The sequence below is a fragment of the Haemaphysalis longicornis genome, unplaced genomic scaffold (genome assembly GCF_048455015.1).
Source record: "Haemaphysalis longicornis isolate Haplotype H1 unplaced genomic scaffold, Haemaphysalis longicornis Haplotype H1 scaffold_3, whole genome shotgun sequence".
NCBI classification, from domain to species: Eukaryota; Metazoa; Arthropoda; class Arachnida; order Ixodida; family Ixodidae; genus Haemaphysalis; species Haemaphysalis longicornis.
Window position 1 is genome coordinate 156291097 of NW_027526335.1, and position 27695 is coordinate 156318791.

Genomic DNA, 27695 nt, shown 5'->3' on the forward strand with positions numbered 1-27695 from the left:
TATACTGGCTGTCTTTGTTAAAATACTCATCAGGCCGGCCTGGTCACTGGGCTTTGCGCTTGCATGAGTACTTCTATTCCTTCATCCACAGGCCGGGCCACTTACATACGGATGTCGAAGGCCTGTCTCCTAACCATGTCAACCCACCTGAGCACTCAGGGGATGACTCTCACGCTTGCGTATTACCAGTTTCAGACACTTCGCATACAGTCGACAAACAGCGCCTCGAGGTCTTGCCGCACGCCATGATCCACACCATTACTCCGCTTTCCTGTCTCCGCTTTCCCCTTTTTATTACTCCGCTTTCCGCTCCACTTTGTTTCTTCGTCGCCAAAAATGTCCTTTTATAACGCCCTAACGATAACACAAGTGGTATTTAACTCCTACTCATCGTATCGACTCACCTCCGCAAGACTGCTTTATCAGCTTTATGACGCGTATAAGAACAGTCATCACTGAGTGACCTGCAACTACGATGAAGACGAACATCGTTTGTTGTCCCAGATTTTATAAATCAGTCCAACGTTACGGTATTTGGGGTTCCAACGTTACCATTGCCATTTACGTTCCAACGTTACCATTGCCAACCCAGCAAACCTCTTCCAAGCTGCCTGCAGGTCGTCGCCGCCACCTGAAATTTACATTGAGCACTTCATTTGATTTAGCCTGAAGTTCCAAGGTCTCGTTTCTTTGTCCGCATTTGGAGACAAAATTTGGAAACAAAGCAATAGTTGTGTGGATTGCATCAGCACTAGCCAGCCAATGATGATAATGATGGTTGTTAATTGTATATCCTCTGGTGAAGGGGTGATGACTTGTCATCTTACCAAAGAATCTAATTTATCTATGTTGTACTCTCGGTTTCATTCTAGAATTTTTTCTGCCCTAGGCAATACTTGTCAATATTTGTCTGTCCTAGCAATCTGTCTGTCCTAGGTCATGTCATCTTTCTTATGGATTCGGATGATGTTCGTGTTCTTCCAAGATTCGGGTACACAAGCGGTCATTAGCCAATGCCTATACAAATTGACTAGTATTTCTAGAACGATTTCCCGGCAATCCTTCAAGAGGTCTGCAGTTATCTTTCTCCATGAAGTGCTTGTTCCTTTTGCATTTCCTTCAATGCCTTCTCTACTTCTTCCGTCGTTATGTTGAGATGTCTATCTCCCCTGAACTACTTTCCCTTTCGGCATTATCCTGGATGTCATGATACTGTACAGATCTCTGATGAAATCCTCGAATACTATGACTATACTATCCCTCACATGGCCGCACAAGGCCGATGGCACTATGCGTGTGCAGTGTAGGAAAAAATTCAAATTATCTGTTCGGCCGGGAAAGCAAGTCAGTGTGACCTCGCAAAGTCGAGACTGCGCTAAGTCACACTTCCAAGAACACCAGAGATGCTCAATGTCGGGGCAGCCAGCAATACTGTATGGTGGAAAGCTGTTCAGCGAACTGTACCTTCGAAACCTAGTTGCGACAAGGTAGGCTATCGGGAGCACAGTATTAACCAGAGGACCATTCAGTGGTACTCCTGCCAGGTAATCGGCGGTTTCGTTAAGTTCAACACCTCTGTGCCCTGGGACCCATGCCAGACGGACTTCCCTGACATGTGCCGGTATAAGCATGGACAGTGGTCGGCGAAGTGGAGTAACAGTTGGTGAAGATAAAGCGGAGCAGACTGAAAAATCATCATCATCATCATCGTGATCATCAGCCTATCTACGCCCACTGCAGGGCAAAGGCCTCTCCCACTATTCTCCAATTACCTCGGTCCTGTGCCAACTGCGACCAATTTATCACCGCAAAATTCTTAATCTCATCTGCCCATCTAACTTTCTGCCGCCCCCTGCAACGCTTGCCTTCTCTAGGGATTCACTGTGTTACCCTTAATGACCAGCGGTTATCTTGCCTTCGCATTACAGGCCCTGCCCACGTCCATTTCTTCTTCTTAATATCTACTAATATATCCTTAACACGTGTTTGTTCCCTGACCCACTCCGCTCTCTTCTTCTCCCTTAATGTTGCACCTATCATTTTACGCTCCATTGCCCGCAGAGTCATTCTCAATTTAAGTTGAACCCTCTTAGTGAGCCTCCATGTTTCTGCCCCGTAGGTGAGTACCGGTAAGATGCAGCTGTCATACACTTTCTTCTTCAGTGACAATGGTAGGCTGCTATTCATTATCTGAGAATGCCTGCCATATGCACCCCACCGCATTCTGATCCTTCTAATTATCTCTGCCTCATGGTTGGGGTCACAACTTGGCCTAAGTAGATATATTCGCTTACCACTTCCACTGCCTCATTACCTATCTCAAACCGCTGTGCTGTCCCGAGGTTATTGATCATTACTATAGTTTTCTGCATATTACTTTTCAGGCCCACGGTTCTACTCTGTTCGTCTAGTGCGGTAAGCATGCTTTGCAATTCGCCCCCGGAGTTACTTAGCAAGGCAATGTCATCAGCAAATCTGAGGTTACCGAGGTATTCTCCATTAACCCTTACTCCCACCTGTTCCCAATCCAACGTTCCGAATACTTCTTGTAAACATGCTGTGAATAACATTGGAGAGATTGTGTCTCCTTGTCTGACACCCTTCCTTATAGGTATTTTACTGCTCTCCTTATGGAAAATGATGTTAGCAGTGTACCCATTGTAGATATCCTCTAGTATTCTTACATAATGCTGATCTACCGCCTGGTTCCGTAATGCCTGAATGACTGCTAGGGTTTCGACCGAGTCACATGCTTTCTCATAATCTATGAAGGTTATATATAGGGGTATAGTATACTCAGCGCACTTTTCTTTCACCTGATTGATCGTGTTATTATGGGCCATTGTTGAATAACCTTAACGGCACCCTGCTTGTTCTTTAGGTTGACTGAAATCTAAGGTTGCAGAAATTCTGTTAGCGATTACCTTGGTAAGTACCTTGTAGAAGACGGACAGTAAGCTGATCGGCCTGTAATTTTTCAAGTGCTTCATGTCGCCTTTCTTATGGATTAGGATGATGGTCGCGATCTTCCAAGTTTCCGGTCCCACTGCGGTCATTAGGCATTGCGTATAGAGGTTTCCCAGTTTTTCAAGTACAATTTCTCCTTCATCCTTCAAGAGGTATGCGGTTACCTGATCCTCACCAGGTGCTTTGCCCCCTTTCATTTCTTTCAAAGCCTTCCTTACTTCTTCGGTCGTTACTCGTTGGATGTCTATCTCCTCTGAGCTACTGTCTCGTTCGGCATTATCCTGGATGTCCCGGCTACTGTACAGATCCCTGTAGAACTCCTCGGCCACTGTGACTATTTTATCTCTATTTGTGATGACATTGCCTTGCTTATCTTTAAGTGCATACATCTGATTTTTCCCCACACCAAGACGCCTCTTCCCAGCTTTCAGGCTACCTCCGTTCTTTACAGCGTATTCGATCCTCTCCATATTATACTTCCGTATGTCAGCTGTCTTACGCTTATTGATTAACTTCGAAAGCTCCGCTAGTTCTATTCTGTCAGCTGCGGTAGAGATTGTTATGGTTTGCCGTTTACTAATCAGATCTTTCGTCTCCTTTGAAAGTTTGTCAGTATCCTGTCTAGCCATACTGCCCCTGATTTCTACTGCACACTCCGTGATAATACGTGTAAGGTTGTCGCTGGCTTCCTGTGTCGTAAGCTCGACTTCCTCGTAAAGAGCTGAATATCGGTTCTGCAGCGCTATCCTGAATTCTTCTACTTTACGTCTTACTGTTAGCTCATTTATCGGCTTCTTTCGAACTAGCTAGTTGCGGTCCCTACTCAAATCTATCCTAATTCGAGATCTTACCATACTGTGGTCACTGCACCTTACCCTTCCGAGTACTTCCACATCCTGCACGACGCCAGGGTTATCGCATAATATGAAGTCTATTTCATTTTTATGCTCCCCATTCGGGCTCCTCCAGGTCCACTTCCGACCCTCCCATTTACAGAAGAAGGTATTCATTATGCGTAGGTTATTCCGTTCTGCAAACTCAACTGGTAGGTCCCCCCTGCTATTTCTACAGCCCAGACCATAGTTTCCAATTGCCTTGTCTCCAGCCTGATTCTTGCCTACTTTAGCATTGAAGTCCCCCATACCTACGGTATACTGTGTTTTTACTTTAGCCATGGCCGATTCCACATCTTCATAGAGGCGTTCCACTACTCTGTCGACGTCGCTGGATGAGGGCGCGTAGCCCTGCACCACCTTGAGCTTGTACCTCTTATTGAGCCTAATTAGAAGAACTGCTGCCCTTTCGTTAATGCTATAGTATTCTTCTATGTTGCCAGCTATGCTTTTATTGACTATAAATCCCACTCCCATTTCTCTTCTATCCTCTAGGCCCCGGTAACATAAGACGTGTCCATTTTTCAGCACCGTAAAGGCTTCTCCTGCTCTCCTAACATCGCTAAGCCCTATTGCATCCCATTTAATGCCCTCTAATTCCTCATACAACCCCTCGAGACTCGCTTCGCTAGATAAGGTTCGCGCGTTAAACGTTTCCAGGTTCAAATTACATTGGCGGCCTGTCCGGATCCAGGGATTCTTATCACCCTCTGCTGTGTCACAGGCCTGACCGCCGCCGTGGTCAGTTGCTTCGAAGCCGCTGGGGACTGAGGGCCGTGGGTTAACTGGCGTATTCATGGGAGGTTATGGCCGTTACTAGACCAGGGTGGCCAATCCTGCTCTGGTGAGGGCGTGTATTACCGGCAATGGTCGTCGGGGTCAGGCCGCACCCCAAGCCCCTTTGTGCAATTCCATCAATAAGCGGATTTCTTCTTTTTTTTAATCCGATTAGGAATTGTCCGGCACCGGCATTCGAACCACGGTCCTTCTGCACGCGAGGCGGATGCTCTACCTCTACGCCATCGCTGCATCTACTGAAAAATAATCAGTCACAATGATCACCAGAGATCACTTAAAACCTCAGCTCCCTGTGGTGCCTCTCATTCCATATGTAAGCAGCGATTACTGCCCGTTCGGTGTGCCTGCCCTGCTTTGTCACCTCCGGTACGGTGCAGACAGCAATCAGCATGTTTGGGGTCCCAGCCCGCAGGTCCTTCACTCCTTTTGATGTCTTACGTCCAACTCTGCCCTCCCTTGTCTTGAGAACGTCGATAATCCCTGCGGCAATTATCACAAGCATTCTAGATCGTCTGTCTGGACAAGGCCAGCTGTTCCTTCGCATTCGCCATCATATTCTGCATCGTCTGACGGTGTAAGCCCACAATCTTGACACGCGCATCACCCACTACCCTTTCTATTACGGCACGGCCATTTCTTATATGTTTAAATATCCCGCAATGAAAACTACCTTATCTGCCACATGCTGGAGTTTAATGCCACCTTGCTCTCCCACTGGTTTGGTAAGCCTATTTTTCAGCACGTGCGCTAGCTGTCGCTTTTCGTATCTTCCGTCACGTGGGGGACTTCGGTGCAAGCCTCGGCTCCGTTTTATGTTCTCAGGTGTTCGTCATTTTTGAAATGACACTGCAACACTTTGGATAGGCGCTTTCACACTATCCTCCGCATCTGCAACATCTGGGAAAGCTATACTTATCGCCTGCACGGAGCGGCATTTGCGTCATTTGGTGGTCGCACGGGATACGCCTTCTATTTCTGCTTTCTTTGTGGCTTTTCTTAAGTTGCTACCGAAAAGCGCTCATTGCTGCAACTTAAGAAAAACCGGCCAACAGCCGCTACATGGCCCCAGTGACGTAACTCGGGCCATCGAAGAACGTCAAGACCGAGAAGGAGAGAAAAACCTACTGGGGGTTTGCAATTTATCTGGTGGCCCTAGAGCAGTATTTTTTCGCTGAGGTATTTTGCAAACCCCCAATCTAAGTACTGGGTGTGTTGGATGACCACGTTCTGCAAGCATTTAGGATTTCAAAAAGGTTGGAAAACCTTTTGAAGGGTTAATTTAAAGGGAAATGACGATCCTTTTTAGCTCCCTCGTAGTTGCTTCTAACGTATTCACAGCGGCACTGCGTTCGCCGCATTCGTTACCTAAATCTGCCTCAAATTGTGCAACCCGCTTAAATAACGCTGATTTATCCGCTTCTACGCGCTTGAGCCGCGACGCCACTAGACATAGACGACACGTATGCGCCCCTTCGTCTGCGTCGCCGACATCACTCTGAAGCTCCTCTGCGTCTACGTCCCGCGAGCAGCTCCCACACTGTGCCAGCTTTCTACGCGTGTTTGTCATTTCGGCTGAAATTCTGATCCAACGCGAAAGAACCGTGCATGTAAATACACAACTTCGGCTGTTCTCCGCTGCCTCTCTCGTTGTAGGCAGCTCTTCCAGGTGCCGCGCCTGCGCTGTCAAGGCGACCTAACTGCCCTTGCCTGCAGCTGCCTTGCTAATACCTTTTGAATAGCCTCTCATCTCTACATATCTCGTAAATAGAACGCTTGTTGCAGTCTGTGCAGCAGCACGGTTCGGAGGTTCCGCCTACGTTTTTGTTTCTGCGACTTTCTTCTGCCCTACTCCCATCGTGCAATTATGTACTCCACGGCAGTAAAACGTGCGCTGAAAAAATTGAATTCAACTGAATCAAATATACAATAACACTGCAATTCGATGCTATGCTAAAAGCTCCAAAGAACTAGAGGATTCATTTGCTATACATGCAAATCTGCGGGTGAGCGGCAGCAAACGCTTAAGCAGCTTGGTGCAAGGTGGTGCGCAGCGTTGACGCCAAAATCAGAGGGTTGTATGTCAAGGTTGACAGCATCCTCTTGCTTTGTCGTTTTAGAATGGAGCACCTGAAGGACTCCGTCACCCGTGGCAACTGCATTGTCACGGTTGATAGAATGTTGAGTTCTAATCCGTCTTCCCCATGGTGCAGCCGAGTGGCGAACCCTAGAATTCATTTATCTCAGAAGAAACAGCCTGTTACCGGGTTCAAAGAAAACAGGATTCCTACTACAACTAAAGAAGGACACACGTTGCATATTTTGCTTTTAATTTTCAGGCTAGATTTTATCTCTTTATTTTTAGGCCATTCGCTGCCAAAAATGCTGCCCTAACTGTTCGCATTTCAATCCTATAAACTCCAGATTTTTACCACCACCATGTATTAGACATCCCCAAGGACAATTATTCTGGCCATCCACCCTGCTTCCACATTGTACCATACCGTCTTAAGAAAGAACGAGTGACCTAACTCTTTAGTAAGGAAATTACACTGGTAAATTTAATAGGCGATGCAATCGAACGGTATGCACTGCGGGGCCGCAACCAAGCGAGACACACCTGTGACTAATGTAGCAGAATCTACTTTTAGCATCCATGCATGCTCCTTCACTAACTTGCTTCACAGCAGTACCTCCCAAATTCGAGGGCCATGACCCTCGAACAACGGCGACAGCGACTACCCTCGCGACCCTTTCATGATATTGCCCGCACGTCTTCGTATTCATTTGCAGCAAAACAACGCGCGCGTTGAGAATAGTTCAACAGGTGACTAGAGTATGCGAACAAGTAATTTGAGCACAATGCTGTGACCAGCCGCCGCCGGAATTTTGGCGTGTGCATGGTCCTCCTCTGAACACCATTTATTATCGATCAATGTGCTTTTGTGTAGTCTAATGCCAATGTTTTTGCAGGCACTTTAGCGACCGCTGAGGTAATGAACTGGACGGTGTCCCCTCGACCCTTTTGATCTTGCAGTGGTCAAGAACGGTCTACCAAAATATTTATGGGCATGCCCTTGGCATGATAGAATTTGTGCTCATTTAGGCCTCTGCTATGGTAATCAATAATATCATTGCCGCATCTTTCCGCGTGATTTCTAGCAGTAGTCTGTTTACGCTACGGAGCATTCCTCGTTCACGCCTTTCCCGGAGCCCACCAGGCTCCAGATCATGCCTAACAACCGTGGAGTTGCTTTATATATCGTTCTTTCCCTTTCCGGTGAACTAGTTAAGGACGCTGAATATTGCAACCTTGTATACATGTAGTGACTTTTATAAGGTCCAACTCGTGTAGCCTATTATTATTACAATTTTGTTTACTGCGGAGGATATGTATTTAGCTTTTTCTTTGGGGTTTCGTGTTCTTATCTCCATTCAGCTTTTGTCACTCACCCTTCCACTTCTCACGCATAGAGGTAGATTTGGGAGCCCGCAATTATCACAATCCTACGACTACAAAATATCTTCTCCTGTCACTACTTCAGCCATTCACTGGCCTAATTAACAGCCACGCTTGGCCTTGACTAGAAGTCAAGTCACAAGTGTTGAACGTTTGTAGTTGCGAACCTGCCTAAATAAGGTTCTCGGTACTCCCCACCCAAGGAAGACGTTGAGATGTCTGAAGATATAGATATAATAATAAAGGGAGATAACTGAATATAACTGACGTCTGAGGAACAGTTTTTAACCTGCGGACATCGCACTGTAAATCTTACCCTATTATTCTAGCTACTCGATGATAGTACGGCAAATGGAATTGTACGCGGCAAGACTGGGTGGGGCAACAACGTTGCTGCCTTAGAATTGAAGTTATAAAAGCGAAGCTTTGGGTGACCCATTGATTGCAGTGTCGTAACGAAAACGAACTGCACGAAAGCTAACTTCACACAATTTGAATGTGACGTGTGGTGTTGATGAGGGTGATGATGAAACAACGAAAAACGCGTTGCGTTGTCGGAATCGAACCTGGGTCCTTCGCGCTATGACGCCGTCGTCTGTGCGTTTACGACATTGCGACACGGTCGAAGCAGTTTGGAGTTACTGTGCAATACTCGATCTTTTAAATAAATTGAATTTCAACAAAGCACTCCCAAACGTCCACTTGCTTAACTTCCCCTACAGAAAGCTTCGCGTTTCACGCATTTTTATAAATATAAGGGTCTTTGATTTTACTTGTATTTTGTTTATTTTTCTTTTAATTTTATTCTTGCGAATGTTTGAATGCGGCAGGATATTTTTTAAGTACATTGCATGCCGTGTGCTAGTTCAAAAGTTTAAAGTGGCATGAGGGCAAAAAACTATATGATAATCTTGTGCCTGATCAGACCAGCATAAGTAAGTTATCTTTGATAGACGTGCTGCTTATCATGCACAACTAAATCGCAATTATAGGTACTCAAAATACTTGTGCTACGTTTTAGGCTTTCCTCTAGACATTTTATTTCATGCAATTACTTCGTGTGTTACGAAGACGAATGGATCAGCGTCCTTTGAAGTTTTGCATTGGTAATAATTCCCAATGCCCCATCGATTCCTCAAAATTTAAGAGACCCATTTTCGGCATTGCTTGCGTTTAAGGCTTTCCAGCTTCACCCGCCACTTCCGGGCCCCTATGTTAGCTACCATTGTTTCTTCTTATGCCACACCTTTAACTAAAACCAGGCTTCACCACAGTGACTTTCCCCTTATGCCAGTCTTCTGTGGAGCGAAGCTGCCTAAAATCATGCAACTATTCATTAGAGCGATGACTGGGGCCTATAATATTGTTTGCATACTCGAAATAAAAACTAAATTCATTCTGAAATGAAACTTTTCCGTGTTGATCATATTCTAGAATTGGCGATATCCTCACCGCGTGTTAAAGGGACACTGAAGTGATTTGTAAACAATGCGGGATTACAAACGCAAATTGTAGTCCGGAGTCCCTAGGCCGTGTTTCGACCACTCTGAGCGCGTTTACGCGAATTTATTTAGTAGAAAAATCAATTTAGAAATGTCCTATTCTCTGCACTCTCGCCCATTTTTTTTGGCGTTTTTGTGTGACGTCAGCAGGACAGGAGCTGGCAATTGGCTGCGCTACTGCACGGCTCGCCGACCTTCCGCGACCGAGTCAGTCGGCCATACGTTTAGTCCGCCGGCCGCCGACTGGTCAAGGCAATTCGCTCGATCAGTTGAAACTAAGCCACAACACGTTTGTGAACGGAAGAATGTGCCTTTCTTTACTTCGTTAGTTTGTACTCTGTATCTAGCTCTATGTCAAGGTCACTTCACACAAGCGCTGCACAAGCGCACATGCGACGCTTCGCTGACTGGTACGCCAGTAGGAAAATATAAGACCTCTTGAAGGGGTAGAAGAGTCAGCGAAGTCAATATAGGTACTAAGTAAATAAACTCAACTGATATTTTTACCGTACAGCGTAAACTAGGGTGCGGGAACCACTTTTTTGCGCTGGGCGAACAAGCACAGCGGTCAGCAGCACGACTACGCATCTGCGAACGCTTTTCCTTCCAAGAAATGCACTTGCTAGACGTGAGCTATTGTGGAAACTCGGGGGACGCTTACTGCACGAGCGCAATACAATAGTCACCTAAGCTACTTGAAATACTAAAACTAAAGAAAAGCGTAAACTGTTATACATTATATACCTGATATTTCCATTGTCTGCGGCGCTCTAGCCCGTGGCCGTGTGGTCTGGAGCGCTAGGTACATCATCGCGAGTGTTTTGCCCGTCACAAGTTCGAATCCCCGCGGGTACAAGCTTTTTTTTCTTTATAAGGTAACTTTTTCGTTTTTCGCCGATGTTTTCTATACTGAGTTCACCTTTTTTTGGGCCGCAACGTTCACTGCTCCACGAACGAGTCCGCAGAACTCGCGCAGCCTGGCACTGGCGCGCTAGCGAGTTCTCGTTGGCGCGCGGTTGCCATTAGCACCGAGAGAATTAACTTTTATTTGCACCCGTCTAAAATGACGAGGGAGAGGGCATTAGCCTAGACCCCCGTTCACCCCCTAACCGTCGGCCGGAATCCCTTGGGATTCGGCGGCGGTCAGGGCCAGACCGATGACTTTGCGTTGCTCTTCTGCTTTATGGTTGAGAAATAAGATCTCCCAGGATTCCACATTTCTGTTCGGGTCGTTATAGAAAGTGCATGTCCAGACCAGGTGGGCTAGGTCCGCAATGTTATTGCAGTGAGTGCACTTAGAATTAAAGACTTCCGGATGCCATTTGCTGTATAGTTGAGGGTTTGGAAACACCCCGGTTTGCAATTTCCTCCACATGACTTCCTCTTTTTTTGCTGAGCTGTTTATCCGCCGCTGGATAGATCTTGCGACCGAGCTTATAATGAGAAATTATTTCTTGGAATGTCGTTAGTTCGTCACGTGAAGGAAGGGGTTCCTCGCGTGGAGGCGGTGCGTCAGCTGCGATCGACCGGTAAGTGAGGCCTCGGGCGGTCGCATGCGCCTTCTCGTTCCCCCGCAGACCCTGGTGGGCCGGGCACCATATCAGTGAAATTTGATCTGCTGATACTTGACCTTCTCTGAGAATTTTGGCGGCTGCAGCAGAGACCCTGCCCATATCATAATTCCTAATGGCTGCCTTAGAGTCACTAACAACCACCCTTGTACCGGTTTGTGCTATTGCTAGAGCAATAGCAACTTCTTCTGCCTCAGTTGCATTTGTGTTTTTGACGGTGCAGCACGAGACCGGGTCTCCACTCTCACGAACTACTACCGCTGTGTGTGCGGTCTTGTTATTGTCGTATTCGGCAGCGTCCGTGTATAGCACATCAGACCTCCCTTCAAATTTGGCCTGCAAGGCGATAGCCCTATTTTTTCGTCTGCTTTTGTGAAATACCGGGTGCATGTTTTTAGGCAGCGGTATAATCATGAGTCTATTCCTAGTTGGTCTAGGTACGATATCAGTCTGCTTGGAATACAGAGACGGTTCGAATCCCAGGCGCTCCATGATGTTCCTTCCAGTTTTACTTCTCAAAAGTCTTTGATGCTGAGACACCGTGGCGGCTTCTATAAGCTCATCCAGAGTGTTTGATACACCTAGTCTTAGAAGCTTTACCGTCGGGGTGTTCGGAGGAAGACCTAGTGCGGTTTTGATCCCTTTCCTGAGTATGATTTCAATTTTATCTTTCTCTGTTTTACAAAGTTTGATATAGGGTGCACTGCTTGCGGGCAGTGGGCACAGGCCAGAACCAACAGACCCTTGGCCTGGTGCGAACACGCTTTTTACGATACACGCATGAGTGAGGCAAGCTCCAAATATGGGGGAAAAGCGCATGCATTTGTGCGTCTGCGGGGACGCGGAGGGCGTTCATGCACTGCGTAGGTGTCGGCTAGTGAATGCTAGGATTCCAAGCCGTCCTGGGAGGCTTATCTAATGCATTTTACAGCCGACAACATGGCAGAAGCGCGGTACTACGATTACGGGGATATTGAGAATGCCCATCCAAAGACGCCATCGCATGTCAAACATGTTGTTTTACAGAACCGAAACCGAAACCGAAACTTGTTTGATTGCTAACCTTGGGCATCGTCCAATCACGGTGCCCCCTCCTCGCCTACCTATCCCTTTATCACTCCCTTTCTACTCTCTAATCTTTATATACCCCTCCTCCCCCTCCCCCCCCCCACCCCCCCCCCGCACTGGGTTGTATGCAGGTGAGCCCCAGCTGGGCTCAATAATATCCCCAGTGCATCTCCTTTCCTTTTCACTGGAACCACTTAGTAGTAGTAGTAGTCCCAACGTCACAGCTTAGTTGGAGCGGCCGCCGCAAACCGCGCATGGTAGTTTTCCTTCTTTCGCGCTTTGTAAATAATTACCGATTTGTCAACCGGATAAACGATGAAAAGTGAGCTAATTGTAGCCAGTCTACGCAGTGCAAGCAAAAACGGGAGCTTGACAAATTCACTTCAGTGTCCCTTTAGGACATCCACACTTCCAAACCAGCGTAGGTGCCGCATTTTGCTTTTGCAGTTTGCTCAATGTGGCAGCTGCATGTCTTTCTGGAAACAAAAGCACCTACCTTCGCCTCAACGGGCGGCCAATGAACAGAGTTCAGTGGTATAAAACGAATGTTACAGAGTTGGGAGCCAATTATACGTGCGTGAACTTGCTGATACGCCAGTTCGCAACAATAATTTTGAAGCTATGCGTTTATTTTTGTCCCGAACACGGCCGTGTATTTGTAAATGTCAAACCCTAAGGTCTAACGCCTCCCATAGTTTATTTACTGCAGTATGAACCGCCAGGCCTCGCATTCTTTATTGATATCACAACGAACCGGTCCATCCCGTACCTGACCTCTATGATGATGTCCCCTCCTGCTGATCTAAAAGCAGTGTTTCGCAAACTGGCTGCCGAGACCTAAGGACTCTACCACTAGGGAAAATGTCAAAGGACCATATTTAGGCGAGCTGTGAGCCTTTAAAAACAGTATTTAGAAGTCACAGAAGTAACAAACTGTCAACCGCCAAATTGTAGTGTTGTAGCATTTGCCACTTCAACACAACTCCACAACGAATGTAATGCACTCACTCTTCACTTGAACATTGTAGTTTTCGTTCGATTTTAGTTTCAAGCAGGATTTCCACCCCTGGGGACGAAACAATTGGGAATATATCGCGTGTGAAACCACGCTATGTGCATGGCGCAATCCTGGATACACGGATGATTGAAGGGTAGCACCATTGGCATCAGTTTTTTCTGCTAAAGTGGGGCCATATTCTCGAGTTACATTTGTGAAAAGTTCAATTTGCGTCCGATGGCATAAGGTGCCCACGCGAAGTTGTCACTTTTTTCAACACTGCATGTACTGTCCGCCGATGCTATGGGGGTGACGTCAACACCTACGCCCACTGCTGGATCCTCCGTATTTTGCGAGCCTAGTAACCTCACCCGTGGACCGGCTCCAGGAGGGGCGGAGTGGTAACGGCCGATAAAATCGAGCGATAAGCCGCACAAAAAATTTGAGGATAGAATAGTTCATATACATGCTGCGTCTCTTGCTTAGGCAATATTGCCATACTACCTTTTTTTGCAATGTTGAAGACGCGAACCAAGAAATTTTGTGGATATTACAGAATTTCAGGGTTATTTGGTATCATAAAGCTAACTAGGTTCCACAATTGGGGGCAAAGACGGGTGAAACACCAAAACCATAAATTTTTACAAGCCGTCAAGCGAGCGGCCACCAGTTTCGTTGCATTGATGAGCTGGTAATGGTAGAGTGCATACGCTCACTGATGCCAAATAGCGTGGTCCTTCGTGGGGCTTAGTACAGAACAATTTCAAAGGCACGGCAGCTTCGTGTTTACCTCATGGATAAAAATGGTGACTTTTGATGCAACTTGCAGAAAAACAGAAGAGATTAAGCAGGCCTCGAAATCATCGCGATCGAGGAACAGTCGCACCCTAATACAATAGGCAAGCAGCCCTGACTTTTGCTGTGATGTTGTGCAAGGAGGTCGCTGATGTATCCGCTTGCTTTTTGTGCCAAACCACGTAGTACCACCAAAGATCAACGTAAGATGCGCAATGTAGCGGGATGCAAAAACATCTGAACATCTCACGTTGTGCTGATTCAAAACATGTACTTGTCTCACATTCAACGAGATGAATAAATGCTGCTCATTGCGAAAAACAGCGCATTCGAGACGAAGACATAGAAGGGAAAACACAAACACGGCACAGCCTCCTCTGTCTTCGTCTTGGATGCAGTGTTTACATCATGAACATTCAGCAACCTGCCCAGTTCGCCGCACTCGTAAATAAATGCTGCTTTCTGTGGACCCACACGCAAGGATGAAAAACTGCTAATCTGTCCTTTCTTTCATCGAATTAATCATAGCCCCGATTCTTGGAGCACGAATTTTTCCAGATGTTTGCGGACAGCCGACACCTGGTGAACCGTCAAATTGGTTACAATAATGCATAGCAGCTACATAAATGCAGCATCAGTTAATGGTAAATGTAACTAAATCACCGCTGTTGCTCTTCCTACGTTGTAAATATCAAATGCTCCAAAATACATGAACCACAACACCAATTGTATTACAGACACGTTTAATTCCACTTGCCTATCAAAAGCGGTGTTTTATCATTTTATGCCTAATAATTTACTAATGCCAATGAATATAGATGGGCACCAAACCAGTCGGACTAGCCTGATTTGTAATTGCATGGGCCGACAAAACTTCGGAATACCACATCTGGGGGCACGTACTAATTTTGTAGATTTATTTATTGATGCTTTGAGGCGAAGAGGCTCGTTGAAGGGGGGTTCAAAAATGCAGTTTAATGTAAAAATTAAACAACTCTAACACTTGTGGGTACACGCAAGAAAGCCAATTAAGGAGCAATACAGCATAATATAAATAAATGACAAGAAATTGACTTTTTGATACTGTTCCACACCCCGAAGCTTTTAGAGATACAACCTCGGTTTTGCAAGCGCTGCATCATGTATTCCAAAATCATACAGCGTCAAGGAAACGTTTGAAGAGACAGCAGTGAAACTTAAGCCATTTTACAAATTAAGCAGGAATACGTTCTACGCTTAACTCTTACCACATTTAGATGCGTAAAGTCCAAAACACCGGCCTTAGTAAACACATACGCCATGGAAGGAAGGTGCATCTAACTACTTGAAGTCTCTTTCGCCGACCCTTCCGGTGCGCGTTGACGAGTGTTTCTGCCAGTGAGTCAGTCGGGCGTTCGGCTTGTCAAAAGGTTGTTCATTCCAGCACTTCTCTTTCCATGTATAAATTACCGTTGTTGTTTTGCTATTGCGGTACAACCCGTGTATCGTTTGTGTGCATTTTCTTTGCGAGGCAATAATTTCCACTTTCACAAATCCTAGCAGCCGTAATACCTTTGATGCTCCCTTCATGTAGGTTTTGTCCCGGATATAAACTTTTGAATAAATAATAACTCGTCTGCGAATAAGAAGCTGGTAGGATAAGTTTAATGCACTGATATTAAATGCACAGTTTAATGCACTGAATATTGAACATATGAAAAAACACTACCTCTACAAGGCAACGGTGCGTTTCAAATTCGTGAGATTTATTTATATAGTTTACAAAGCTGTATTTATTAGCAAGGTATGACCGGGTTCATTCGAGAACTGCCTAATAAATACATTGACGTCGAGTTTTCTGAGTATTTATGCGTACTGTACCATGCGTAATGTTTAAATAGACCTAGTCATGCTACATCAATTTTGCCTACTTCTCGACGAATTGGGAACATCTTTATGTGCCAGAAAAAATAATTTCACCGTTCATATCCTTTGTTTAAAGCAACCATAGATCACAAAAATATTAGAATTTTTAAAGTAACTATGCACAATTTGCTGAATATACTTGAGGATGTTTAATGTCTGTTCGGTAGAGGAGGGACCAAAATACAATACTTTTTAACGAGGTACAAGGCATAGAACAATTTTATCTGTAGCGTGTCCAAACCTGCAATGATAAAAATAATTCCGCGCCAGCAATTCTATGTCCAGAGGAAAGCGCGTAAAATTCTCCAATAATAAACTCCTAAGCAGTACAATAATCAGAAAAGAAAGTTTTTTACCCGATGTACTATCTCCCAGTTTTAACAAAATTATAATAGCACGCAAAAAAATAAAAAGTACAATTAGGTGGTTGTGTGGGAAGGGCAACAGGGTTATAAGTATTTGAAGTCAGAGGCAAAGCACTAGTCACACATCCTCTGGAAAAGGAAGAGATTCGTTATTTGGTGTGGGAGGCGTTCTCGGTATTTTGAGAGCTAAAATTTAAATTATCGGTGCCAGCCTTGTTAACTGCACCGTTTATATTTTGTGTTCATCACGATACCACGGACTATTTTACCGCAGGCTGAAAAGGGGGCTCCATTGAGATGCTTCTGGCATTACGCATTGGCAAGGTATCGGCTTTGTTGCGAAAGGGTTCCTCACTCACACGCCTGTTCCTGGCCTGCACTCTTCTTGTTTAATTGACAACATTCTACACGCCATTCGCCGTTTGTGAAAAGAGCGCGCTCCGAAATGAATGGGTGCGCAACAGACGCTACCGAACATGTTAAGCTGCTGCTGATCCGTGCAAAGCACTTGATCAACTTCTTTTAAGTGCGAATGCATTTTATAAGCGACCCTGAATTCCGTTGACCGCCGTCCGTCCACATAGCAACAGCTGCGGGTGCGCGCGCTCCTCGTCTTCCTTGGCAACAGGGGGAGATGGCACATACCCACGTGGGAGATTGGCCAGGAATCTCCTCGTCTTCCTTGGCAACGGGGGGAGATGGGCGCGCGCTGCCTGGCCGCTGACATGGCACATACCCACGTGGGGGATTGGCCAGGAATCGGGCGTGAGAAGGGCTAATGCACCCGCTTAAAGGAGTACTGACACGAAATTTCAAAGCTGAGATCCGCTCTAGCAATCAAGTACAACGACAACACAAATAGGTGTCTGTGAATAAATGCACCTTTCTTTCTTTGTAGTTGTGTGTGTGTGTGTGTGATCTCTCTTTCGCGAACATTACCGAACCGCGCAAATTCAACTCCTGCATTCGCAATTTCACATTCTTCCCCTCGGGGAAATGCGGGGAAATTTTTTCACAGTGTTTTTTAGCCTGTATTATAGCGGAGCACAAGTTTGTCTAAAAATATTTTAATAATACGAGATGTTTGCATCATTTCTCTCTACGTTAAATCAGGTGGAGACGTTGGGTATATGCACAACAAAACCCCTGCAAGTCTGTAAGCAACCCCACGCTGTGCCAGGCGTTTACAGCAAAGCAGTGGGCCGCAATATGAAACGCTGCCATAAACGTTCAAGAAAATGGTGGCCATGACAGACACTGTTAACTTCGAATACCATGCGACCAATTTTTCCAAACTCCTGTATGCTTTCTGCACACCCCAAAAGCCACTATTATTTTAGGGATCACCTCCAAGACAATCCTAACAAATAGCCGGATCAACTAGAGGGGGTAAAGACATTAAATCACTGAGCGATATTGAAACGAGGTGTTTTCATTAACTTGGAATCTCGGCACACACTTAGTTCAAGAACCATCATTGCTCTCTGTCGTCGTTTGTATGTTGAGCAGTTAGTTACCAAAGACATTAAAATTTGTCCGCGGAAATGAGCCTACCGAGCCATTGCTTCAAAATAGCAAGCGATGTCCCAATGAAAGTTCATTTTTGCTAAAGAAATATGGAGGTTGATACGGAGTGCTGCCCTATTATAATGTAAAAATAGTGCATTGTTTCTTGTGGGGACTCCGAGAAAAGCTTTTTTGCTGCTTCCCCTCTCAGTGGTCCAAATGTCCAAGTAGGCCGCTGTGATATAGAGCACCTACTAACTGCACTCAAGGAATGAAACACGCAACTCAGTACAACCGTGGAAACTGTTAGAATTCGATATCTTCGATACGCTTAGAATTAGGATGGACTCCGCACGTAAAATGATTTGATGGTTGTTCGCAAAGCCCCGCGCAAAGTTTACAGGATCACCGCTACCTCATATAAAAGCCCTCACTTACATGATCCAAGAGAACCTGGAGGAATCACTGGATAATGGTAGTCCGCGTAACACACTGGGCGAGCTGCCTGCCCTACGGCCCTAATGTTATTCGTAGTTTGTATATATGTTGCTGCGTCGTATCGCCTCACCGCTCATTGTCACCCACCCGACTATCGTACGTCAAATACCCCAGGCAGTCCGCAAACAGGGGCCCCATTTCGCTACTTCAAGGCTGGTTTTTCCAGTCATAACCACCACGCCCACCCTATGACAGCCCATATAATGTCGTCGTCCAATTCAAAACGAGCTCTCAGACGGCAGTGTGTTGATACCGGCTAGCCTTTTCCATCAACTCGCTCTCCCCATTTTTGAGGGGCAACCTGTCGAAAGAGATGTTCCGGAGTCCCGGTGTGCTCCGCAACCGAGTAGGCGTTTTTTTTACATTTTCATTTCTTTTTACATCGCCTGGATTAAGGCACTGATTGCTGGCAACTGGAGCATACATGCAGACACTTCCCTCAGGCTCGCTATATTGTACGCCGTTCATACGATCTTGTTTGCCTTCCTGCATAGGCAATAAAAACCCTTGGAAGTATACTGTCTCTTTTTCCTCTGATTCTTTCGTCAAGCACAATTCTGATTTCAGCTTTGCAGATACGGGCAGGAGCTTTGTAATATAATCACCAACGCATTTCTGTAAACACTATTATGACGAACGGTCCAGTGGCATAACAATAAGGAAAGATTGGCCTTGTGCCCCAGTCGAGTCCCAAGCACAAAACCAAAGGCGGCGTTGATTATTATAGCAGGTCGCCACTCCCCAATTTGTTCTGTTTCAGTTCCGTCCAGTGAATTTTGGAAACACGCCTGCATTTAGTGTCTCTGTGTCACTGTCGTCATGCACCCACAATTATACACACTTCTTGGGAGAAGAAAACGTCGCAGCTATTGGCTCAAACTTTTTACCTTTTTTGGTTTGTTTCGTAGTAAAGTTTGTTTTGTTAAACGGCGTAAAGGCATCACAGGGGACGAGTTTACTCGAAGGATAAAGCAGGAAACCGTCAGAAAAAGAGATTTCTGAGGCTACACGCAACTGCAAAACTTACCCTTGCATGCGCAAAGCGATTAAAAAGTGCTAAAGCATATTATTGTACCGGGTAAAATACGGAGACACTATTTTTTCAGAAAAAAATACAAATGTTTACTATGCAGCGGATAACTATACATTTTCTAGTTACTTTATGATTGGTTTTGCTTTGGAATATCAACTTCCACTCCACAATATTCTGTTTATCGTGCAGCTCATGATAATACACCTTATATTTTATTTTCAATTACTTGCGCTTTGGAATACCCACTTCAAGTCTGCAAATGGACCTCTATAATTTCGATAAATTATTGTTGCTAAGTTTAAAAATATGTAGTATCAGAAATTAAACTCTCATAGAAATAGTTGTGGTATATCGGTTGGAAATGAATATACGGCTTTACATTTATATAGTTATAAGCAATAAAAACGCATTGCCATGACGCTTTGGTGCAAAGGGAGCCTAGGCTATTTATTAACCAGAATTTTTTAAGTGCGAATGCACTTCTTAAGCGACCCTGAATCACGCGTCCACCGTCCGTCCGCAGCCTAGCAACGGAGTTAGCTAGCGTGCCTAGCAACGGCGCCGGATTTCCGACGTGTGAGGGCGCTCGCGTAGCGCCTCCACTCCCCCCTCGCCTACTCTCCAGCTCGCAACACCCTCTCTCGGCGCGCCAGCCAGGCCACTACACCACTGGTCGGCGACTCTGGCTAGTTTCGGTTTCAAAATTGGGGCGATCCTAGCGGCAGGGTGCCGCGGCGTGGCCCTTCCCTTTCCCTCATCGTTTCTTTCTTTCCACACCACGCATGCTTCCGCGCCTCCTCACGCATGCTCAACAGCTCACCGGCGCCAATATTTTTTTTCTTTCTCTGGGCGCGCACGGCGGGCCAGTTCATTGCGTGCGTAAGCGAGCCTGCGTGCGAAGGGCTGCGCGGGTTGCCTAAACGCCTCCACGGGCTGGAAGTTTCGCTGCATTATAAAATATATACGAATGTATTCTAAATATGGGGCCGCGGGGGAAGGAGCGTCACCAGTCCTGCGCAGCTCTGTGGTGCAGCAACACAGGGCGAAACAGTTCGGCCAAGTTTCTCGCCTTCTCCAAAAATGACGGGTAAGCAAATTAGCTTTGTACAAGTTATAGTGAATTCCTTAGAAGCCGACCGATTGCACTCTCCTATTTTCACTTCGCACATGTAACGTGATGTTAATGAGACATGTAAGTCGTCTTGGAGTGGAAACTAATGTGCAAATATATCCCAGCCTTGCAGGTACACAAAGTTTTAATAGAAGTAAACGCGCATTCGGCGCGCAGACTCTTGCTCGTAAGGTGAATTTGAGGCGGCATTGCCGTTTTGCGATTGCCTTAGTAACTGCTTGAACGTCGATTCAGGATTCTTATCGATGTATTTTTTGTTGTTGTTTCGTGCAGTGGGTTTGGGTCTTGGGTGGGGCCCCAGGTCGAGGACGGTTCGAGACTTCATTGGACGTTTCCTGTGGTGAATCACCTCAACCCCTCCAAAGTTATCACGCTGCACCTGCTCACAAAGAAGGCGAGCTCAACTGTACGCGCTTCTTGTCATTGACTGCGTACCTATTACCACGGCGATTGTTGGCGCGGGGTGGCGTGCCCTAACCAATTTTTCCGGTGCCATCTTGCTCCAAAACGGATATTTGCGGCAAGACTGCTGCCAAACGTTGCTTCAGTGCTCCGAAAAATCTGACGTAAAACCGCGGTGTTCAATGCCAGTCAATTTGCACAGGGAGCAGTGGAAGGCCAAGCCGAAATACATGCGTTGTCTGCAGCTGCCATTGCAAGCGTTTCGCTCATAAAAAAAAGGGTAGCATTGCCGGCTTTGCTGTTCAATCTAACCTGCGCGCCCGCGCCATGTCATCTTATCGCGAGTGGCTTTGCTGTTCCGTAGTTCTAAAGTTAGAATCGATATCCGACAGGATGAGATAAGAGGCGCTGCCCAGACACGAGCTATAGAGTAGCTGGTGACAACCTAGCCGATATCTGCAAGTAATGAGCTCGGTACATGCGGCTTACAATGCAGGAAAACTTTTTTTCTGCACGACCCCCCCCCCCCTCATAATCAGACTGTTCATGCGCCATTAAAAGAAAAAACGGGTGCGCTCGATTTGTGTTGCGATTGTGTACTGTATTATACGACATGGTTGCGCATTATTTTTGTACGCAGATATAATCTAGCAATGAGTGGTCAATAGTGCGGTTATAGTGTTGCAACAGTTTTTTCTCGCTGCATTTTGTTGGTGTGAACAAGATTTCTCGGAAGTGGATATGGTCGGGTCAACGCTTCCTTTCAGAGTTTGCATTAACTGGCTCAAAAGGCAGGCGTTGAAGCATACCTGCGCGTGCTTTCTTTTAAATTATAGGTTCCCGTTTACTGTGTCTCTGAACTGAAACGAATTTTTTGAATGTCTAAAGAACATTCCAGTCTCGAGGCGAGCCCAAGAAATAATTATAAATTGAGTGGAACTTTCAAGTTTTTTCCTTCTCCCGCGGAGGTGTACGCCAAAAAATATGTATAGTGATTAGAACTTTCGAAGTTATTCTTGCGTAATCAATTATTGTGTACCTAAATGTGCATCTTGCACGTTTTTTTCCTATTCTGCAATGTTGCATGCCTAAATTTGCATGTCATATTTTTGCTTAGAGTCCAACAGAGTGTACATAAAATGTATTTTGCATTATATTTTGTGTAGTGCATGTGTTTTCATGACTTCGAATCAAAGGTGTCTTCATATGAAATTTGAATAAAACAAAAGCGAAAAGAATGTTTGTGTAACGCTCCAATTATTATCGCCACAAAGACAACAGATATTTACCATCTGTATTTTTTCTTGGCACATGAGTGTACCGTGTGCTTTTGTTATTCCCCCCCTATGTAATGCCCGGAAGGGCCTTTAAGGTCATAAAAATGAAAAAAAAATTCGACACCAGAAAACATACTATTACTAACATGTTTTCTTCGTTCAATTGTTAAACACGTTACTGCACACACATACCAAACGACGGGCGGCGGCCATTCCGAGGCATCGCCGCCGCTCGTCCAACTTTCGCGCCTGGTGCCATTGCAAGCGACCCATGAGCAGCGACCGGCGGAAGGCGCGGAAGTTGGGCGAGCGTCGGTTGCTGCGGCCGGCGCGCGGGGGCCCGGACCGGCTGCCGCGGAAAAAATGACGTCATCAGCGTCCGCGACGTCAGCAACCTCCTTTCCCCCTCGCCACTCGTTGCCATGACGATAAATGCAACGTTTTTCAGACGCCACGTACCACTAGGGGAGTATTTGACGCTGTTGGCGCGAATTACGCGGGACCACGGTGGATGCTAGAGAGGCCGCCCCGTGACTACACTATATAAAAAAATAACAGCATCCGGCGCCCGGTTTCGATCCGAGGACGTTGCGGCCACGTGGTTGCGGCCGCAGCGCGACGCTCTACCGACTAAGCCACGGAAGCCACTTTTCTTTTTTTTTTCTTTACTGCATGGAAAACTTCCCTTAATACAGCCTACGAAAGTTAGGAGTCATCCAAGAAGGTGCACATCACTGCAGCTAAAATAAGCCGTCCGTTAAAACTCTGGCAAGCAGACGCACGCGTACAACAGATGCAGCCATTCTGGTGGGTCACTTTGCGCCGCATAAATGCTCCGCACCAACGCAGTTTGCTCCCGAAAAATGGACTTCGTTGGGCGAGGGGGTTCCGCGTGCCTGTCCGTCATGCGGCACTTCCACAAGCTATACAATCCGATCACAACAAACATATCATAGGGCACTCCAGTAACATCTCTAAAAGACAAGAACCGAATTGTATAAGGGGTAATGTCCATGTCCTTTTTAAGAGTTCGTTGCAACACATCCCAGAAAAACACCGCATCCCGGCACAAAAGAAAACAATGATCAATGGTTTCAGGTTGATTGCATAAACGGCAATTGTCAGACCAAGGAATAGACATTCCTTTCTCGCGCAACCATGTTTTCACTGGGAGTGTTGACGTATGCAGCTTAAAGAAAAACGTTTTTGCATTTGGAGGAAGACACATATGTGTGACCCGCTTCAAAACACTGTCCTTATGGTGGCCAATGTAAGGCTGGCGATAAACCGGCACTGGGAACAGACTCTCTAATAAAGTGTTCGTCAAAGCCTTCCTGGAAAGGGTAAACAGATATTGCAGGGAAAACCTCGCAGTAAGGAAATTGAAGGTGTCAACCACCTCCTTTAAAAACCCCCATGGCGGTTTCGTACTGACTTCACCAGTGGAAACAAGCAAAAACGGTAAATGAAAACTTATGCGCTGTTGAATAACGTTGAGCAGAAGTGGATGATGCGTCACCTTATAGAAGAAAAACCGAGATACAAGCTGGTGTACAAACAAATGTATCAGCCCAGCACCCCCAGACACTAATGGAAGAAACAAATAGTCCCTACGCATAGGTTTCCCATTGGGATCCCCACACAAATGTTGCAAAAACTCTATGTAGAGCTTGCACTTTAGAACGCGCACAGTGGAGTACTTGCAGCACATAAACAAGCTTTGCGACAAGGAAGACATTACAAACGTGCGCACGCGCAAACACAGAAAGTTCTCGCCACATCCATGCCTGAGAGGCTCGCTTGACTTTTTGGAGTGCCAATGACCAATGAGGCCCGGTGTTTCGTATTTGGTGCAAAGGTACACCTAGGTATTGAAGTGCGTCCTTATCCCAAGGAATGCCACCAAATAAGGACGGTTTCGCACCCCATTCACCAAACCAAAATCCCTTTGTTTTTTCCATATTCACAGCTGCTCCAGACGCGCCGCAAAACTGCCTGGTGAGATTAAGGGCTTCTTGAACGCTTTTTTTATCAGCACAAAAATAGGCAATGTCATCCACGTAAGCAAGGACCTTAACCTCACAGGATAGCGATGAAAAGCCCCGTACTCTTTCACTCTGCTGAATACTAAGGCACAGAGGTTCGAGGTATAAGGCAAACAACAAGGGTGAAAGGGGGCAGCCCTGTCTAACAGACGACTTAATCGAAACTGGCTTAGACAGAACGCGGCTGACGACCAGTTGTGTGGTGCACTGTTTGTAACAAAGCTGAATGCCTATTAACAACACATCCCCTAAATTTACCGCTGCCAATAGTGCGAATAGAAAATCATGAGAAACGCGATCAAATGCCTTTGAAAGGTCAATTTGGATAAGGGCCACCTGCTCTGCCGAATCAGACACACACGCCAATATTGAACGGGCAACATGTATGTTTGTTTGAATGCTCCTACCTCTAATACCGCAAGTTTGATGAGGTCCTACTAAACTAGTGATGACAAGTTGAAGGCGCCTAGATAAAATTTTTGCGAAAATTTTATAATCTACATTGCAGAGAGATATTGGCCGATAGCCGTCAACCGATTTCAGCTTTTGTTCATCTTGCGTTTTCGGAATTAAAATTGTGTCTCCTAAATAAAAGGTTGGCGGCAAAACATCATGGTCGTATGCTGCTGTGAATATTTCTAACAGAACGGGAGCAAGGACATCAGAGAACGTTTGATAAAACTCTCCGCTCAAACCATCGGGCAGCCTTAACTTCTTCGAGTGTAATAGGCCCAGAAACCAGAGCGCACTCATCGTCTGTCAGCTTTGGGAGTAAATCAATGAGGGAACTAAATTCTTGCCCCCGAGCTAATAGACTTGACCCCGAAAATAGCGTGCTGTAGTGGTCGTGGAAAGCACTAGCAATTTCAGCTGCTTCAGTGTACTTAATACCGTTATGTTGAATTTCGATTACCTCCTTTGCAAGTGCTGACTCCCGCTCATCATTTAGTGAACGACGAGTGGGGTAACTATCAAAGAATTTTTCAGTTCTCGACCGAATTTGAGCGCCATGGTATTTTTCGGTAACATATTGCTGAAGTTGTGCCTTAACAATGCCAATTTCCTCTACACCCGATCCCGGACTGACCGCTTCGAGTTCATGAAGCCCTACCAATGTACGAGTTAGTTCCCGTACATAAAAACGTTTTAAAAACGAAAGGCGTGTGGACTCTTCTATTGCGCAATCCCTTACCTCCTGTTTGAATAAATCCCATTTCTGATATAAACAAAGACTGTGTGTTTGAAGAATACTAGTCAAGCAATCGGATATACGTTTACAAAATATTCCATCGGCCAATAAAGAGGTATTAAGCTTCCACAGATCCCATTGAGGCAGCACGCTACGCGGTCTTGCTCGTCCTAAGCAAACAGATACCATGCAGTGGTCTGTGAAGAAGATCGGGCGTACAATATAGTCAGAAATGCTAGGCATCTCTTCTGCTGAAATGTATATGCGGTCAAGACGGGCATTCGAATTGCTCTGAAAGTGAGTAAAGTGCATGGTACTCCCTTTTACCTGACCAACAATCAACAAGACCATTATCATGCACGACATCAGACAGGGTGGCTGCACTTTGGTCGTATTGTGAACGTGGTCTAGATCGGTCTTGCTCACAGCAGACACAATTAAAATCCCCCATGAGGAGGATTTTCCGTTGTGTGCGTAGAAAATTCCCTAGTGACATAAAAAAGGAGTTACGTTCCCGACAATTCACTGGAGCATAAATGCATATTATACGCCATTCAACTCCTATCATAACAAGGTCACAGCAAATAAAACGCCCAGCATCATCTATACTACAGGAGAGACTGGAAAACTCAACTTTCTCGCTAATAACCAAAAAACATCCACCAGACAAGCCTGCAGAGGGGCTAACACATACGCTGTAATGTTCTAAAAAGGGATCTAATGCAGCCGCCGTGTCCTCATCACTGCAGAGCTTTGTCTCCTGGATGGCCGCAATGTCCACGCCCATCCGTTTAAGGAGGCGTAAAAGCTGGTATTGCCTTCTCCTGTTTCTTAGACCTCTCACGTTAAGTGTGGCAGCGTGAAATGCTGTGACACTTGCCATTTTGTTGGAGCTTCTCAAGCGACCTTTTCACCTCCAGATGTGCCACCCTTGCGGGTGGTCTTGGATGACAGTGATTTTCCTGACTTTTTGGAGCCAGCCCGCGTCACAAGACCACTAGTCACCACAGCCATGTCGGAAGAATCTTGAGCATTGGACGCTTGCTTTTTGCAAGCGCTCGATGACTTGTGTTCGCCGTCGGCAGGAGCTGGCCTCTTCACCGATCCGCTGTTACCACCCGGAACATCCTCTGGTAGAGCCACAGCATCCGCCCAGGATGCGGACGGCAAGGTAACGGAACTGTCATCTCCACCTTCTCCGCACGAGGCATCACTGCTGTCATCATCGCTGGCAGGTAAAGGTACCGCAGCATGAACCTCCCCTGAAGCGTCATTCGAAGCTGTCGAATGCGTGTCCATTTCCTCTTCCCGGTTCTGCTTACTAGACTGGGAATCATCCTGCCGCTCGCGATCAGGTGGCACAGGGTAGGGCTCCAGTTCCCTGCGATCCACCGCCGAAGAATCTTGAGGCCCAGCCTCCGGATTTTCTGATAGCACCGACTGGCCAACTTCACCTGATGCGTCAACGACCTCCGTCACATCCATGACATGAGCGGAGACGTCATCTTCAGTAGTTGATTCCTGGCCATGACGAAGCTTTTCTGCGTATGTCATGACGCACCTTTCCTGCGGTATGACCATATCGGCGACACTCGTTGCACCGGGGTGTTCGGCACTCCCGTCGCACGTGCCCAATCCTGCTGCACCGCAAACAAAGAGGTGGCCTTCCAGGAATCAGTACAAGACACTTGCTCCCATAAATGTCCATCATATGCGGCACATCAGAGACCGATACTCCATCCTTTAGTGTAAGGGACACCTCGCGAGCTCCAGTCTCCATATGGTCCATTCCCGGACACCGCCACATTTCTCTGGTAATGGATTGGGTGGTTCCAAATGGTTCGAACGCTTCTGTTACTCTACGGTTTTAAATGTGACGCGGCACCCAAAGTAGCTTCATCTTAACATTCTTTGTATCCGGGTCAAACACCATACACTGCAATCCTTTGACGATGAACTTCTCCAGCTGGACTAGCTTCTGCTTGACGGCGCTCGAGACGCAAGTAACCATCCACACGTGGCTCATTTGGTATTGCCCTATACACAAGACGTCGCGGAGGTTGATCACGCGAGCCAGAGCATCCCTAAAATCGGGAGCACGGTATGGCCGGCATTTCAAGTCCGCATGCAGGAAGACAGTGTTCAAGACAACATTACCGGTTGGCAGACGGGGAAGGATGATCTTGTACGTATCCATGTTAGTTCCGGACGAAGTAGTACCTCGGCCAGTGGCCGATGCGCTGTTTCCAGCTGAGAGCATAGAGAAACACAGCCGCTCGGAACGGCGTCTTCTTC

At 46.3% G+C, this 27695-nt stretch overlaps 2 pseudogenes; both read right to left on the reverse strand.

Moving 5' to 3' along the window:
- Positions 1-10653: 10653 nt before the first annotated feature.
- On the reverse strand, positions 10654-18460 carry LOC144175494 (uncharacterized; annotated as a pseudogene).
- A 7837-nt stretch (positions 18461-26297) lies between these two features.
- On the reverse strand, positions 26298-27473 carry LOC144175495 (uncharacterized; annotated as a pseudogene).
- Between the last annotated feature and the right edge of the window lie 222 nt (positions 27474-27695).